Source organism: Salmo salar, chromosome ssa29 (assembly GCF_905237065.1).
Source record: "Salmo salar chromosome ssa29, Ssal_v3.1, whole genome shotgun sequence".
Taxonomy (NCBI): Eukaryota; Metazoa; Chordata; class Actinopteri; order Salmoniformes; family Salmonidae; genus Salmo; species Salmo salar.
Window position 1 is genome coordinate 30,262,501 of NC_059470.1, and position 17,696 is coordinate 30,280,196.

The following is a 17,696-nucleotide window of genomic DNA, read 5'->3' on the forward strand; positions in this document are numbered from 1 at the left end:
GTTGTCATTGCTGAATGTACGGATGATAGATGCAACCGTGTAGCGGCTCAGGTTGGGCTGAACTCTCTGCCCAGCCTCCCTCATACTCAACCCATGGTTGACCACATGGTCAACCAACGTGGCCCTGATCTCATCTGAGACAACTGTCCTTCCTCGTCCTCTTCTTCCTCCTCCTCTTCCTCTCACTCCTTCACCTCTAGCTCTTGCTTCACCATTGACTTCCATTTTCCTCCGAAACAGGGGAGCTCATCTGTGGCCTTTTATAGTGCTGAAGCTCTGATTTCTAAGTGAACAATTCAGCAGCTAGTGTTACACCTGTGAGGAGTGGGTGTTGCCAATTGGTGTATAGAGCTTGGCATTGTGATTTTGAATGTTGTGCCTAATGTAGAAAACTGTGTGAAGTGTTTGCAAAAAGTGTGATATAGAATTGAAAACGGAATATAAAGCAGGAATTGTGCTTGCAATTTTGCAGACTTGGTTTAGGGATTTAGTACATGAGATTCAGTTTTCGGTGATTGCGTTTCAAGTTCCAATTTTAGTGTGTAAACAACTGGGGAAAAAACTGTAACACTGTTCATCTGTTTCACTTGTTATACAACACTACCCCCTGGTGGTCCAACAGCAGAATGCAGCTGTATTCAGATCAACAATAAAACATCTAATTGACAAACCGAACTCCCCAGCAGCCCCCGCAAGGTGGGGGGGCATGAGCTCTGGGGGCCCATGAGCTCCAATTGGTACAGTACTCATGACGTCAGCGTGATTTAAACCATCCAATTGGTACAGTACTAATGACGTCAGGGTGATTTAAACCCTCCAATTGGTACAGTACTAATGACATCTTGCACCGAAGTCAAAATAGTCTGCTATGTAAAGTGTGTCCTACTTCCTGCAATAGTGCGCACGTGCGGCGTTGTGCTTGTGTTTCACCTCAATGAAACTTATCAGTTAACTCATCTGTTTATTCATTAATATTAAGACTAGGCACACATTGATCAAAGTCTACTTAATGCCATATTGATAAAGAGCTGTTTAAGTAACGTCTGCTTCCAACTCACTCTCAAACACATAGATCCACTGAACACAGCTCACTTTCCAGATCCCAATCACCTGAATTCTAATCACACACCTGTATGTCATTATCACACACTATTTAGTTCAGTTCTTTGCTCCCGCCCCCCTCCCCCCCCCAATCACTGTGAGGTATTGTTTGTTTTGTGACACTTCTTTCAGAGCTCTGGTTTGCCGGGGATTTACTCCTCCCGTGTATGATAGTGAGGCAGGCAAACAGTATCTACCTTTTGCCTGATCTCCCGGACCACGTTACTAGCCTTTTCCCTGCCTGTACTGTTGCCCCTACACCTCCTGTGTATGACCTTCTGCCTGCCCCTGATCCAGCTACCTGCTTCCTCCTGTGTCTGACCTTCTGCCTGCCCCTGATCCAGCTACCTGCCTCCTCCTGTGTATGACCTTCTGCCTGCCCCTGGACCCAGCTACCTGCCTCCTCCTGTGTATGACCTTCTGCCTGCCCCTGATCCAGCTACCTGCCTCCTCCTGTGTATGACCTTCTGCCTGCCCCTGGACCCAGCTACCTGCCTCCTCCTGTGTATGACCTTCTGCCTGCCCCTGATCCAGCTACCTGCCTCCTCCTGTGTATGACCTTCTGCCTGCCCCTGATCCAGCTACCTGCCTCCTCCTGTGTCTAACCTTCTGCCTGCCCCTGGACTCAGCTACCTGCCTCCTCCTGTGTATGACCTTCTGCCTGCCCCTGATCCAGCTACCTGCCTCCTCCTGTGTATGACCTTCTGCCTGCCCCTGATCCAGCTACCTGCCTCCTCCTGTGTCTGACCTTCTGCCTGCCCCTGGACCCAGCTACCTGCCTCCTCCTGTGTATGACCTTCTGCCTGCCCCTGATCCAGCTACCTGCCTCCTCCTGTGTATGACCTTCTGCCTGCCCCTGATCCAGCTACCTGCCTCCTCCTGTGTCTGACCTTCTGCCTGCCCCTGGACCCAGCTACCTGTCTCCTCCTGTGTATGACCTTCTGCCTGCCCCTGATCCAGCTACCTGCCTCCTCCTGTGTATGACCTTCTGCCTGCCCCTGATCCAGCTACCTGCCTCCTCCTGTGTCTGACCTTCTGCCTGCCCCTGATCCAGCTACCTGCCTCCTCCTGTGTCTGACCTTCTGCCTGCCCCTGATCCAGCTACCTGCCTCCTCCTGTGTCTGACCTTCTGCCTGCCCCTGATCCAGCTACCTGCCTCCTCCTGTGTATGACCTTCTGCCTGCCCCTGATCCAGCTACCTGCCTCCTCCTGTGTCTAACCTTCTGTCTGCCCCTGGACCCAGCTACCTGCCTCCTCCTGTGTCTGACCTTCTGCCTGCCCCTGATCCAGCTACCTGCCTCCTCCTGTGTCTGACCTTCTGCCTGCCCCTGATCCAGCTACCTGCCTCCTCCTGTGTCTGACCTTCTGCCTGTCCCTGGACCCAGCTACCTGCCTCCTCCTGTGTAATAAACACCTGCTGCGCCCTGAGCTTGAAACCAGCTCTCTGTCTCCCCTCGTGTTAATTACAGTTTATTTCAAAGAGAATATGTTTTTTTCTCATAAAGCCAAATACAACTGCCAAGAGTTAACAAAGCTAGGTTAATATAAATTATCGCATGTAACTAAGCAAGCTCATTAGATCCTTAGATTTATTAAATATTAGCATTGTTCAATGTTATTCAATCATGTAAGTTGCCATGTATAAGAGCTAAAATGTAAAGCATGTGATATAAAATATGTAAATGTAAAACACAGCATGACAGTTGTCTGTCACGTTCTCTCCACCCTGGTGAGGATGGGGTTCTCCACAGCAGGACCGTTGTCTGTCACGTTCTCTCCACCCTGGTGAGGATGGGGTTCTCCACAGCAGGACCGTTGTCTGTCACGTTCTCTCCACCCTGGTGAGGATGGGGTTCTCCACAGCATGACCGTTGTCTGTCACGTTCTCTCCACCCTGGTGAGGATGGGGTTCTCCACAGCAGGACCGTTGTTTGTCACGTTATCTCCACCCTGGTGAGGATGGGGTTCTCCACAGCATGACCGTTGTCTGTCACGTTCTCTCCACCCTGGTGAGGATGGGGTTCTCCACAGCATGACCGTTGTCTGTCACGTTCTCTCCACCCTGGTGAGGATGGGGTTCTCCACAGCAGGACAGTCCCTGGTCTCCAGAGCAACCCAGAGTTTCTGCCAGAAGACCCCGGTGTGTTCCCCAGCTCTGGGCCAGCTCATATAGGTGTGTCTCTTCACCAGCTTCCTCGTGTGGTGGTAGGGTGAGAGCTGGTGGTCTGGGATCTCCTCAAAAAACACCAGGATCAGCAAATCCTTTTGCTCATCAAACAGAAAGAAGCTGGAAAGAGAAGATACTTTTTTTCCTTACTTGACCTTCGATCAATATACAGGGTGAGTTTCCCCCCAAAACTACAACCTCTATCTAACATTGTTTTCCTCAACAACCAAGCCACACAAGAAAATAAATGACCAACTCGATGTGTGACAGTCAATTGTCGGTGTGTGAAAAACCTAATTTGTCAAATAAAGCATTTTGCTATTCTACTGTTAGCTACGACACTTTAGGGAAATGAACCCCTGGGTAGAATACAACAATAAATAGAAAGATATTAAACCAACCTGGCCACCTGGATCTCTCTGGAGCAACACTCGCTCTCCAGGTTTCAGCTGCTGATTACAGATGGTCTTTCTGCTCCGGTAGATGCCTTCTGTTATGTTTTCTATGGTGGGTTTATCTGTGGAACAAAGTGAGAAACAATGTTTTCCCTCAATCTACACACAATACACCATAATGACAAAGCAAAAACAGTTTGACATTTTTGAACATTTATTAAAAGAAAATGGAAATATCACATTTACATAAGTATTCAGACTCTTTACTCAGTACTTTGTTGAAGCACCTTTGGCAGCGATTACAGCCTGGAGTCTTTTGGGTATGATGCTATAAGCTTGGCACACCTGTATTTGGGGAGTCTCTCCCATTCCTCTCTGCAGATCGTCTCAAGCTTTGTCAGGTTGGATGGGGAGCGTCGCTGCACAGCTATTTTCAGGTCTCTCCAGAGATGTTTGATCAGGTTCAAGTCCGGGCTGGGCCACTCAAGGACATTCAGAGACTTGTCCTGAAACCACTCCTGCGTTGTCTTGGCTGTGTGCTTAGGGTCGTTGTCCTGTTGGAAGGTGAACCTTCGCCACAGTCTGAGGTCCTGAGCACTCTGGAGCAGGTTTTCATAAGGATCTCTGTACTTTGATCAATTCATCTTTGCGTTGATCCTGACTAGTCTCCCAGTTCCTCCCGGTGAAAAACATCCCCATAGCATGATGCTGCCACCACCATGCTTCACCGTAGTGATGGTGCCAGGCTTCCTCCAGACAAGATGCTTGACATTCAATGCCTTTTAGCAAACTCCAATCGGGCTGTCAAGTGTCTTTTACTGAGGAGTGGCTGCAGAGATGGTTGTCCTTCTGGAAGGTTCTCCCATCCCCACAGAGAAACTCTAGAGCTCTGCTCTGTCAGAGTGACCATAGGGTTCTTGTTCCACTCCCTGATCAAGGCCCTTTTTCCCCGAATGCTCAGTTTGGCCGGGTGGGCAGCTCTAGGAAGTCTTGGTGGTTCCAAACTTCTTCAATTTAAGAACGATGGACGCCACTGTGGTCTTGGGGACCTTCAATGCTGCAGACATTTTTTGGTACCCTTCGCCAGATCTGTTTCTCGACACAATCCCGTCTCGGAGCTCTACGGACAATTCCTTCGACCTCATGGCTTGGTTTTTGCTCTGACATGCACCGTCAACCGTGGGACCTTATATACTGCAGACAGAGATGGCCGCCTCGCTTCGCGTTCCTAGGAAACTATGCAGTGTTTTGTTTTTTTATGTGTTATTTCTTACATTGTTACCCCAGGAAATCTTAGTTCCTCCCGACTGTATTTAATAAAACCTATTGGATTTAAGAGCAACGTCAACTCACCAACATTACGACCAGGAATACAACTTTCCCGAAGCGGATCCTCTGTTTGGCCCACCACCCAGGACAATGGACCGGATCCCAGCCGGTGACCCAAAACAACGGCGCCGCAGAAGGGGCAGACTGAGTGGTTTTCTGGTCAGGCTCCGTAGACGGGCACACCACTCCCGAGCATACTACTTGCCAATGTCCAGTCTCTTGACAACCAACAAGGAAGACAAAATCCGAGCAAGGGTTGCCTTCCAGAGAGACATCAGAGACTGTAACGTTCTTTGTTTCACGGAAACATGGCTCACTCGAGACATGCTATCAGAGTCGGTACATCCACCTGGTTTCTTCACGCATCGCGCCGACAGAAACAAGCATCTCTCTGGTAAGAAGAAGGGCGGGGGTCTATGCCTTATGATTAACAAGGCGTGGTGTTATCATAACAACATACAGGTTACTCAAGTCCGTTTGTTCGCCTGACTTCCTCACAATCAAATGCCGACCGCATTATCTACCATGAGAATTCTCTTCGATCATAATCACAGTCGTGTATATTACCCCCAAGCAGACACATCGACGGCCCTCAAAGAACTTCATTTGACTCTATGTAAACTGGAAACCACATATCCTGAGGCTGCATTTATTGTAGCTGGGGATTTTAACAAGGCTAATCTGAAAACAAGGCTCCCTAAATTTTATCAGCATATCGATTGCGTGACCCGGGCTGGCAAAACCCTGGATCATTGTTATTCTAACTTCCGCGACGCATATAAGGCCCTCCCCCGCCCTCTTTTCGAAAAAGCTGACCACGACTCCATTTTGTTACTCCCAGCCTATAGACAAAAACTAAAACATGAAACATCCATGCTCAGGTCTGTTCAATGCTGGTCCGACCAATCGGATTCCATGCTTCAAGATTGCTTCGATCACGTGGACTGGGATATGTTCCGCATAGTGTCCAACAACAACATTGATGAATACGCTGATTCGGTGAGCGAGTTTATTAGCAAGTGCATCGGTGATGTTGTACCCACAGCATCTATTAAAACATTCCCCAACCAGAAAACGTGGATTGATGGCAGCATTCGCGCAAAACTGAAAGCGCGAACCACTGCTTTTAATCAGTACAAGGTGACAGGAAACATGACCGAATACAAATAGTGTAGCTATTCCCTCTGCAAGGCAATCAAACAAGCTAAGCGTCACTATAGAGACAAAGTAAAGTCGCAATTCAACAGCTCAGACACGAGAGGTATGTGGCAGGGTCTACAGTCAATCACGGACTACAAAAGAAAAACCAGCCCCATCGCGGACCACGATGTCTTGCTCCCAGACAAACGAAACAACTTCTTTGCTCGCTTTGAGGACAATATAGTGCCACTGACACGGCCCGCTACCAAAACCTGCGGGTTCTCCTTCACTGCAGCTAATGTGAGTAAAACATTTAAACGTGTTAACCCTCGCAAGGCTGCAGGCCCAGACGGCATCCCAGCCACGTCCTCAGAGCATGCGCAGACCAGCTGGCTGGTGTGTTTACGGACATATTCAATCAATCCTTATCCCAGTCTGCTGTTCCCACATGCTTCAAGAGGGCCACCATTGTTCCTGTTCCCAAGAAAGCTAAGGTAACTGAGCTAAATGACTATCGCCCCATAGCACTCACTTCCGTCATCATGAAGTGCTTTGAGAGACTAGTCAAGGACCATATCACCTCCACCCTACCTGACACCCTAGACCCATTCCAATTAGCTTACCGCCCCAATAGGTCCACAGACGACGCAATCGCAATCACACTGCACACTGCCCTAACCCATCTGGACAAGAGGAATGCCTACGTAAGAATGCTGTTCATCAACTACAGCTCAGCATTTAACACCATAGTACCCTCCAAACTCGTCATTAAGGATTTTTTTTATTTAATCAATTGTAGAATAAGGCTGTAACGTAACAAAATGTGGAAAAAGTCAAGGGGTCTGAATATTTTCCGAAGGCACTGTAGTTACAGGGAGACATCAGCTGGCGACGCAGTTCTCATTTCAGACACGATATTTAATGATATACTGGAGTCAGGTCACTCGCACAAGCCTGTGCTATGTCCAGAATATCAATTTAAAAGTGTACACTGTCATATTAAATGTCTGAGGTAACAATGCATTTCAATACAATGACTAATTGATGTGTTGCATACAGTATGTGGTATCTGGCTGGAAGTCCCGGTGGTGTAGACACAGCTTCCAGCCCTGCTCTCCCTCCAGCTCTGGCAGCAGCTCCCTCAGGACGCAGGGCTCATAGTGGGTGTTGTAGGAGACGTCATACTGACGCCTTTGGCTCTTCCTCCGCTTTGGCTCTTCCTCCGCTTTGGCTCTTCCTCCGCTTTGGCTCTTCCTCCGCTTTGGCTCTTCCTCCGCTTTGGCTCTTCCTATGCTTTGGCTCTTCCTCCACTTTGGCTCTTCCTCCACTTTGGCTCTTCCTCCACTTGGCATCATGGAGATAAGCCAGGAAGGGAAAGTAGGCGTAGACCACCTGCCACCTCAGGAGATAGATGATGAAGGACTCCAGCAGGGTGAGGAGGACCAGACAAGTGGTGGAGAGGAAGTAGAAGAAGCCTGTGTCTTCTAAACAGGAGTGGGTGTCCAGGTCAAACAATTTAGTGTCCTTTAGATTGTATGGATAGCTGCAGGGATAGTCATGGGCATAAACAACTTGTATTTGGTTGTTTGGTTATTGCTCTCAGCCAAAGCATTTCTGCAGTCACAGAGGAAAGGATTCTGCCGTGTATCAAGGATAGTTAAGGCCAGGAGAGATGGCACCTGCGTCTCATTGATGTATGTACTGTAAATTGATTCTGCGTCACATGTAAGGAACTGACTTGAGTGAGGTTGGCTCTTTTTAGGAAATCAAAGGACTTAAGTCCAGCTTTGGCTATAGAGAAACTTTGGAGCTTTGGGATTGGGTGAAACAGCTCTGGGGAGAGGTCTATGAACCAATTCTTGCTAAAATCAAGTGACAACAGCTGGGGTGTGTGAATGAAAGTGTCTGGGTAAAGGGACAACAGCTGGGGTGTGTGAATGAAAGTGTCTGGGTAAAGGGACAACAGCCGGGGTGTGTGAATGAAAGTGTCTGGGTAAAGGGACAACAGCTGGGGTGTGTGAATGAAAGTGTCTGGGTAAAGGGACAACAGCCGGGGTGTGTGAATGAAAGTGTCTGGGTAAAGGGACACAAGATAAAGATTACCTGCATAGAACTCTGATAACTTTTTCAGCCCCTCAAGAAAGTTGGACGGCAGATAAGTTTGAATCTTCTACCTACTTTGATGCTGACTATAGATATAAATGATCTTCAGAGATCACAAGTATGTTAAGAGTGCTGGGTGGATTGGTTCATCTGTTTCATTTTTGATAAAACTGAAAACCGTATAGAGACATTTAAGCTTGTAAGTCCTTTGAACACAGCAGCTCTGATTTTGCTTTGATCGATGACATTGTTTTGAAGGAAGTGTTTAAGGTCAAACACTTAAAGCCAACTCCACAAGTGATTGTAAGTTGTTGAAGTGTTTTTGTCTGATGTCAATTAGTTCATTGAATCCTAAATGCAAGCTCTTTAGAAGTTGCAAACCCTTCGTAAAAGCATCACCCAAGTTGAGGATTCTGTTGTTTCCAAGTTTCAGGACATTTAAGGCCCTCAAATCCTGTTTAACACAGTCTTCAAAGTTAGAGATGAAATTGTTGTTAAGATTTAGTCTTACGAGTTTTCTTAGACTGGCGAGAGTTTTGATTATGTTGTGGCTGAGATCCAATGTTTCCAATGTGGGGAGATTCCTTATAGCATTCGACACAGAAGAGATGCCATTATTGTCCAGCCATTATAGTCCAGTTGTTTATTGCTCTAAAAGTGGATGTGGACAAGTAAATAATATTATAAATGATATGTCCAGGTCAGTCAACTGTGTGCAGGACTGCAGCAGCTCGTCAGAGACAATACTGAAGTTGTTACATTACAATCAGTGTGAACACTGTAGGTATGTGAGACATTCCTCAGAAAATACCTTTCCGCCTCATCCCATTCCATTAGAGCCACAGAGGGAACGATCTAATGTATGAAGATGGGAACGGACATCTGCCGTGACACTGCAGATCTCCAGAGGATTACCGGATATATCCAGTACTGTCGGCACTATAGACCTATTTGATATTTCCTGTGAATGAAAAGAGGTGAAGTTATTGTTCCCAATGAACCATTTCTGCAAATGTGGTCATTCTAAAATGGGCTGAAGACAATGAAGCTGGTTGCTAGTTAAGTACAGTTTCCTCAAGCTGAAGAGGAACTGAAAAGATGATGATGCAATACTTGAGATGTGGTTGTTATCCAGTTGTAATACTATGAGGTTGTCCAGGCCCTTAAACTTGTGGTCTGAGATGGAAGTGGGTTGGTTGAAGGAAAGATATTACAGCTGTGGAGAGCCCAGATCTGAAAAATATCCTTTGTTCACATAAGATATCCTGTTGCTGTTCAGTGTTAATATTTTCAGAATGTGTAAGTCCTCACTTTTTATCTTTGTAATGTTATTATTTGCAGAATTTAAAGATCTTACTAATTGTGGAGTGTCTGGTGGTACGGCTTTGAGATGCTTGTTTTCACAGTCTACTACATAAAGATTTTGAGAGTCATTGTCATTGAGTATCCATTTACTGGATCAACAATACAGCAGAACGCATAAAAACAACTCTCAGCTGACAATACATAAATCCACTTCCTTCTCCTGACATGGTTATTTTCAGAACCATATCACGGAGCTTGGCTGGTGACCAACACACACAATCCCAATGACAGTCCCCTCAAAATTCCTGCTGACGTCTTCAACTTATACTTCAGATCTAATGGAAACAATAGATACAAAATAAAAGAGAATGTGTAACAACTGTTTCATCAAACGTACAGGACATATGAAATAGAGTCATTAAATAATGAAAACATATTGCTAACATATAAAATCATCAGTTGTTTTAGTTCTAAACTCAGAATATACAAGTAGATGTTCCCAGTTAAGATTGTGCCTGATTCATATTGAATTATACAGTATACTACAGTACCTAGATTGTGCTTGATTCATATTGAATTATACAGTATACTACAGTACCTAGATTGTGGGAGTATTAAAGATGCAGTTCGTTGTTGTTAAGTGCTTACAAATTCATAACACATTGTACAAATTGGAATTCGTAACATATTACACGAATTTCAAAAGTAATACAAATATATTTGAAAAACAATTGCAGGATGTAACATATCATACAAAATGGATGACGTGGTACACAATTCTGCACAATTTTCAGGGACCCGTTACAATGGGGTCACAATTAAATACCTGTCTGTAATAGATAAAATAGCTTTTTAGTAACAACAGAAAAACAATTTCTCAAGCATGAATTTAGCTAGGACTGTCTGGGTGTGGTCTGAGTGGGGAGGGGACAACTGAAAACTAGCTGTTATTGGGAGAGAGGTTTGGAACTCTTTCTTATTGGTCTATTAGCCAATTCACCACATGAGGATGTCACTATGGAAAGACGAAACTCCCGCCCATGCAAAGCTTGTAATTAGAATGTCCTGTGCATATTGTATTTTCAACCAGCAACTATCAGGAAGTAACACTGATCAATTTTGTTCACACTTTTACAGTGTCAGTTTCATCAGCTGTTGTACAGTATGATATAAAACACAGGACTTTTGACTGCACTGGGCCTTAAATCAATACTGTATTCACCGAATCTAAAATACAAACCTAAAATAAGTGTTCCTGGTCATGTCACATGATCAGGAAAAACTCTAGTTCTTTTGCCTTGAACAAAACCTTCCATAGATGTTTGCCCATGTTAGAAGTGCTCATTAAGTGACTTTTTGGACCTGAATGCCAAAACACTCAGGAGACAGAGGTGCTCAAGTTTGCCCATTTTGCATACCCCACCCTGCCATGAGACATCCATGTCTTCATCACCGAATAAGATAAATGGTTGAGTTTGACATTATTTTAAGGTTTACAAACAGTGGTGTCAAACCTTTTTCTAATGTCTTAAAAAAAGTATTCTTAATCAAATATAATTTGTTTTTTACTGTTAACGTTAATGATGTAAAAACACGTAATTTTTCTCATTTTCACACACTGTATGTTGTAGCCTAGTCCTTAATTTGCATTATCTGAGGTTTTTGTATTGCTCCTGTCATCGGTTGAGACACAACATGCAGGGTGGGTGTCATTTCATTCATAGAAATAGAATTTGTAGAATAGACCTATCCTATTAGACCACTGCAATTTAGTTGGTACATCATTGAAATTTAAATATAATAGAAATGTTAACTTCTAATTAATACCAGAAAGATGGCCGCCGGTCCACCCACCATTGATTGTCAACTTGAATGAGAATGTTTACTCTGTTTATCTATGATCATTTCAATAGGTTTCCTATGGAAGATCGACAGTTTAATTTGTAACAAGGGATATTTACACTCAACTCAACATTCTCTGATGTGTGGACCTCCAGCCAATGTTGTGGTACCATTTGAAAGTTTTATTTTACATTTTATTCACATTTTAGTACATTTATCAGCCAAAACATGACACCCACCCTGTATTCAAGAGAATGCTGTGACTCAATCGATGGTGGGCACAACACAAACACCTCTGATTATGTAAAATAGGGTTTAAGCTAAAACATACAGAAATAATCTGAGTTAATGCGTTTCAGATCATTTACATTAAAGGTTAAGAAATTACATATTTTTTTATTCCAAAACTTTTCTTTTTCAATACATTTTCAGTGATGAAGACATGGATGTCTCATGGTAGGGTGGGGTATGCTAAATGTTTTGACTTTGAGCACCTCTATCTCCTAAATGTTTTGACATTCAGGTACCAGAAAATCCCTTTATGACCACTTCTATCATCAGCAAACATGTAGGCTATGGAAGGTTTCAATCAAATCATAAGGGGTGCTGTCAGAAAGTGATTGAAATTATATGGAACTACCCTATAGTCATAGTTAATCATGCAATTACAAACATAATGTTTTTATCACTCATTTGACGGCTTTACAGTTGAATACATTCAGTTGGACAACTGACTAGGTATCCCCCTTTCCCCTATTTATGGGTAATCCAACTAACCAACTTGGTTCCTAAACTGATAACTTTATTAGGCTAAATAACACGATACTGAAGTATTCAATAAAATAGTCAAACTGAACAACAGCTGCTATGGTCATTCATTCTCCCCTTACTATGAAACTACTTATACCAAATACGCAGCCTAATCATGGCCCTTGGCAGCTTAACTCACTTCTGCTATCAGAAGAACCCTGTTGCTTTTACATCATCTCAAATTGAGCCATTTCCAGTTGTCTAAAGTAACAAAGTAGAAATACTTTGTTACTGTACTTAAGTAGTTTGTTAGGGTATCGGTACTTTACTATTTATATTTCTGTCCATTTTTACTTGTACTTCACTACATTTTCAAAAGAAAATGTATACTTTTACTGTGACACATTTCCCCTGACACCTTCGTTACTCGCTACAAAATCAAATCAATCTGAAGCTGGAAGAAAAAAAACGAATAATGTTGGAAAAAAAGATGCAACGTCGGCGAGTCACTGATGGGTGAACTTGTTTTGCTAGGCAGCAGGCGACGACATACGAGCAGAGTTGAGACAAACCTCATATGTTTGGGAAAATCCAAGGGCCCTAAAGTGTAAACCCCACCCACCAGGGAGCCTTTCACTTGCAAAACAGTCATCCCCTCAATCATGTCCGACATCACGCTACCACCACCTCCTGATTAGGACGAACACCCTTGGCTGTATTTAAAAGAAATGTTTTATTTTCTCGGAATGAAGGATTCATCCTACCGGATGGAATGTCTGTTACGTTTACCAAACGTTCAGGAAATACAAGTGTTCAAGAACTTGCCATCTCCTGCATTGTCTTGGCTGTGTGCTTCGGGTTATTGTCCTGTTGGAAGGTGAACCTTCGTCCCAGTCTGAGGTCCTGAGCGCTCTGGAGCAAGTTTTAATCAAGGATCTCTCTGTACTTTGCTCCGTTCATCTTTGCCTCGATCCTAACTAGTCTCCCAGTCCCTGCTGTTGAAAAACATCCCCACAGCATGATGCTATCACCACCATGTTTCACCGTAAGGATGGAGCCAGGTTTCCTCCAGATGTGATGCTTGGAAGTCAGGCCAACGATTTCAATCTTGGTTTCATCAGACCAGAGAATCTTGTTTCACATTGTCTGAGAGTCCTTTAGGTGCCTTTTGGCAAAACTCCAAGCGGGCTGTCATGTGCCTTTTGCTGAGGATTGGTTTCCGTCTGGCCACTCTACCATATATGCCTGATTGGTGGAGTGCTGCAGAGATGGTTGTCCTTCTGGAAGGTTCTCCCATCTCCACAAAGGAAATCTGAAGCTCTGTCAGAGTGACCATCAGGTTCTTGGTCACCTCCCTGACCAAGGCCCTTCACCCCCGATTGCTCAGTTTGGCCGGACGGTCAGCTTAAGGAAGTGTCTTGGTGGTTCCAAACTTCTTCCATTTAAGAATTATGGAGGCCACTGTGTTCTTGGGGACCTTAAATGCCGCAGAAATGTTTTGGTACCCTTCCCCAGATCTGTGCCTCGACACAATCCTGTCTCGGAGCTCTACGGACAATTTATTCGACCTCATGGCTTGGTTTTTGCTCTGAAATGCACTGTCAACCGTGGGAGCTTAAATAGACAGGTTTGTGGCTTTCCAAATCATGTCCAATCAATTGAATTTACCACAGGTGGACTCCAATCAAGTTGTAGAAACATCTCAACGATGATCAATGGAAACAGGATGCACCTGAGTTCTATTTCGAGTCTCATACCAAAGGGTCTGAATACTTACAGTACCAGTGAAAAGTTTGGACATACCTACTAATTCAAAACTATAAATAACACATATGGAATCATGTAGTAACTAAAAAGGTGTTAAACAAATCAAAATATGTTTTAGATTTTAGATTCTTCAAAGTAGTCAACCTTTGTCTTGATGACAGCTTTGCACACGCTTGGCATTCTCTCAACCAGCTTCACCTGGAATGCTTTTCCAACAGTCTTGAAGGAGTTCCCACATATGCTGGGCACTTGTTGGCTGCTTTTCCTTCAGTCTGCGGTTCAACTCATCCCAAACCATCTCAATTGGGTTGAGGTCGGGTGATTGTGGAGGCCAGGTCATCTGATGCAGCACTCCATCACTCTCCTTCTTGGTCAAATAGCCCTTACACAGTCTGGAGGTGTGTTGGGTCATTGTCCTGTTGAAAAACAAATGATAGTCCCACTAAGTGAAAACCAGAGGGGATGGCGTATTTGTGCAGAATGCTGTGGTAGCCATGCTGGTTAGGTGTGCCTTTGAATTCTGTAATAAATCAGAGACAGTGTCACCAGCAAAGCACCCCCACACCATCACATCTCCTCCATGCTTCACGGTGGGAACCACACAAGCGGAGATCAATCATCCATTCACCTACTCTGCGTCTCACAAAGACACAGCGGTTGGAACCAAAAATCTCACATTTGGACTCATCAGACAAAAGGACAAATTTCCACCGGTCTAATGTCCATTGCTCATATTTCTTGGCCCAAGAAAGTCCCCCCCCTCGTCCCATTGATGCGTGCAGAGGGAACATCTGCTCCTTCATCCTTCATAGCTTGAGGGAGGCGCTATCAATAACAAATCTGTAAATCTTAACCTGAAGGGTGCGTGACCCTCCTTGTGGGATTTCGTTACAACAGTGGCATTTTCTGCTGGGTTGACAGATGGAATTGTAGGACCCTTCAATACTGACACCATACTGACCTACAGTAAAGTTATCACCAACAGGCCTGCAACCCAACTACAGGTAATAACCACACTAATATGTGTGGTCATGTGACCGATGGTGTTGTCCATTCATATACAGCCATTGATTTTGTCATTCATGTGCTCAGAACCAGCAGTATCATTTTAGAACGACTAGAGGGCGATCTTGTCCTGTATTCAGACTGCCTCCGAGTCTACTCCCCAGACACACAGCGTACATTACAGTTTTATATCAGCTGAAACTGTACCAAAAAAATGATTATTTTGTACAGAAATCTATTCAATTACTACTGTCTGAAGGGTTGTACCAAGGTTACGTAATTGTTCTAGTGTGTGCATGAAGATCCCGAGCAAATTCTATCCCTTACCTTATGCATTAACTCAGTACGCTCCCTCTTATGTCAATGCAATTTTCTTCTTGTCATTTTAATCCAAACTTGTGCTGACTGATCAACAGTGTCAAGTTACTTTTCAATGTGTTACCGAAAAACTGAAGTCGCTATCCACAAGTTAAAAGTAGCATGGGTGCAGTTTGCACACAAAGCAAAGTAAAGCTAAAATAACAATGTAGCGACCTGCACAAACAGCTGTGTGTTATGTGTTAAGCTATTCGTTGGTTGTGTTGTATTTACCAGTACCCAGTGTTCGCGGGGTCCAACATGCCAATCAACCTGCTATCTGCCAATCACGGGAATGCCTGGATTGTTCTGATGCCGGGCATCCTGGTGGTTGGCGGAGTGGCGTGGAGGGGGGTTGGGCAGGGGGATGGAGCGTTGGAAGTTAAGACCATGTTTAACCTTTGTTCTCTCTCTTACGTCTGGGCTTCACAAGAGAAGGTCACGGTTGTTTTATAGGGTGTCCTTCATTTATTTGGCGTGGGCTACGGCCAATCAGTAGCCTGTGTAAAGTTGGGTTAATAAACCGTCCATTCGTTAACTCCATCCTCTGTCTGGACAGCTGTTCCTTTATGATCTAGTTAGGTCATTACAATAATAATCATCATTGCTTGCTTGCGCGATCTGTACGCAGTCAAAAGAAAATGCCATGCTAACTTGGTTAGCTATGTGATAAAATGTAACAGTTTTCAACACATCAACTGTTTTACACTATTTTTTAACCAAGCAGGATAAATAATCGTTCAATCAGCACTGAGTGAATGAATAAAAACATTTTGGAACAAACGTCATCACCAGACTGTCCATTTCCATAGAGTGGTCCTGGATTCGCGAACCGGAAGGGATATTTTGACCATTCTATTTCCTTGTACAGTTTTTGACACCCCTTACCTTTCCCGACACACATCGGCACGCACACATACACGCTCAAACTCTCAAGGAAGAGGTCTTTGCCCTCATCCGTCAGAAGCACGCCATCCCTACGGTACAAATGCGCAAGATAAATTGCACAGGTTGTAAAAGTTTCTCATTTTCAGGCGCTGCTTTAAGTCATTTGAGAAGCTAAGACATTTTTCAAGCTGGCCCACGTGCATCTGACAAATGACGTAGGCTTATTAATATGCACACAGTAAATCGCACACTATCAGCAGCACGTACAGTATGTACTGTATAGTCTGTTACAGATCTATCAGTACTCCCATCTGTTTTCAGATTTACACTGAGTAAACCAAACATTAGGAACACCTTCCTAATATTGAGTTGCACCCCTGGTTTGCCCTCAGAGCAGCTTCAATTTGCTGGGGCATGGCCCATGTTGACTCTAATGCTTCCCACAGTTGTGTCAAGTTGGCTGGATGTCCCTTGGGTGGTGGACAATTCTTGATACACACAGGAAACTGTTGAGAGTGAAAAACCCAGCAGCGTTAAAGTTCTTGACACAAACCGGTGCGCTTGGCACCTACTACCATACCCTGTTCAAAAGCATATGGGGCGGCAGGTAGCCTAGTGGTTAGAGTGTTGGACTTGTAACCGAAAGGTTGCAAGATCGAATTCCCGAGCTGACAAGGTAAAAATCTGTTGTTCTACGCCTGAACAAGGCAGTTAACCCACTGTTCCTAGGCCGTCATAGAAAATAAGAATTTGTTCTTAACTGACTTGCTCAGTTAAATAAAGAAAATACATATAATCTTTTGTCTTTCCCATTCTCTCTCTGAATGGCACATATCCATGTCTCAAGGCATAAAAATCCTTCTTTAACCTGTCTCCTCCCCTTCATCTACACTGATTGAATTGGATTTAACAGCTGACATTAATAAGGGATCACAGCTTCCACCTGGTCAGTTTACTGTGTCATGGAAAGAGCATTCTTAATGTGCAGTATACTCAGTTTATATATCATTTGGCTGTATGTCTTTTTAGATATAGGCCTATTGTAAATGTGTATTATTGTTGTGTCCCCAAATAAATACAAGTACAAAGATAACTTTAAGCTACATATTCATTTGACAGAGGTAATGAACTGTCCATTGATCAGCACAACAACTGATTATACAGGACCATGCTGGAAAAAACAAGTGGTTCTGAGCTTATGTCAATATTACACAGGTAAGCTAAGAGTTCCAGAAATCAGGAATGCAGACAGGCTCTATATACCTCTATATCTATATGAGTGACTGTGTCTAACACATCACCTTCTGTTGGGTACCTACTGACAAAAATGATGTCATGAAATATTCATATTTTTCAATGGCATGTATTGTTAAATAAATGTTTAAGGAAATACAGGCAGGCACCACATTACTACAAAACAGCTCTGAAAGTTGAAATTTGCATGCTTTGAAGGTGTGTGTGTATGTGTGTTTGCGTGTGTGTGTGTGTTTCACTGCACCAGTCCAACTCCAATCAGGTCTCTCAGATTCTCTGTGTCAGCACCCCCT

General features: G+C 44.1%; 2 pseudogenes; both read right to left on the bottom strand.

Moving 5' to 3' along the window:
* Positions 1–2,672: 2,672 nt before the first annotated feature.
* Positions 2,673–13,065, bottom strand: LOC106590583 (leucine-rich repeat-containing G-protein coupled receptor 5A-like; annotated as a pseudogene).
* Positions 6,900–8,296, bottom strand: LOC123723917 (uncharacterized; annotated as a pseudogene).
* Positions 13,066–17,696: the final 4,631 nt, after the last annotated feature.